The sequence below is a fragment of the Apis dorsata genome, unplaced genomic scaffold, assembly GCF_000469605.1.
Source record: "Apis dorsata unplaced genomic scaffold, Apis dorsata 1.3 scaffold_157, whole genome shotgun sequence".
Lineage (NCBI taxonomy): Eukaryota > Metazoa > Arthropoda > Insecta > Hymenoptera > Apidae > Apis > Apis dorsata.
The window spans coordinates 131,450-132,298 of record NW_006263447.1 but is presented as its reverse complement, the minus strand read 5'-3'; the positions used below and the strand labels follow the sequence as shown (position 1 = coordinate 132,298).

At 21.6% G+C, this 849-nt stretch overlaps 1 long non-coding RNA gene across 1 annotated transcript in view; it reads right to left on the bottom strand.

The window, feature by feature from the left end:
• Window positions 1–806, bottom strand: part of LOC116185315 — a 12,782-nt gene extending 11,976 nt beyond the window's left edge. Inside the window, exon 1 of the long non-coding RNA XR_004150134.1 lies at window positions 793–806. This is a non-coding gene — a long non-coding RNA (uncharacterized LOC116185315). The remainder of the gene's footprint in view (window positions 1–792) is intronic.
• Window positions 807–849: the final 43 nt, after the last annotated feature.

Here is an 849-nt window from a genome sequence, read left to right as displayed (position 1 = left end):
TTTTTTTTTTTTTTTTTTTTTTTTTTTTTTTTATTGAAAATATATAAATTTTCTCTACATTCTCTATATATATTTTGTATCGATTGCGTATTAATCTCATAAAGAACAGGAATCGCGATAGAGATGCTAATTTATAAATTATGCAAAATTTCTAATATGATATATATATATAAATTAGAATATATTAGACTATAATAAATAAGATAAATGATTGTCGAATAAACAATTTAGATTTATGTATATATATGTATATGTATGTAATATTCGATACGATACTTGAAACAATGGAAAATTTTTCCGTATCTGAATCGTATCAATAATCGACTTAAAGATTGGTAATTTTTGTGCAGACTAGTAATTTAACAGTTGAGAAAATAGATTGATCAAAAATTACCGATATCGATCAGTATTGTATTTATTAATTAAAAATAAAATATAATAAAGTAAAATCATTTTTTGCCGCTGATAAGAAGAAAGAGTCAAAACATATCTCACTATTTATTGACGTAATAAACATACGATCTTAATCTATCAATAAATCAGATACTATATAAAAATTTAACATGTATTAACAATATATATATATATATACGTTTATAACGTATCTATAAATGTCAAGAGATATTAACAAATGCCTATACTAATTTCCCATTAACAATTTATTAGTCATTTTCATATATTTTTTCATATATTTATATGCATCTTTGATGTAAATGTATATCTCTACATTAAATCTTGATGCTTTTTAATTTTCTGTGATGTAAAAAGTCTGTTAGAATTATCAATAGATACATTATTGATAATTCGATTGACTATTCTAAATATACAATAAAGCATTGTAGCCGCCGA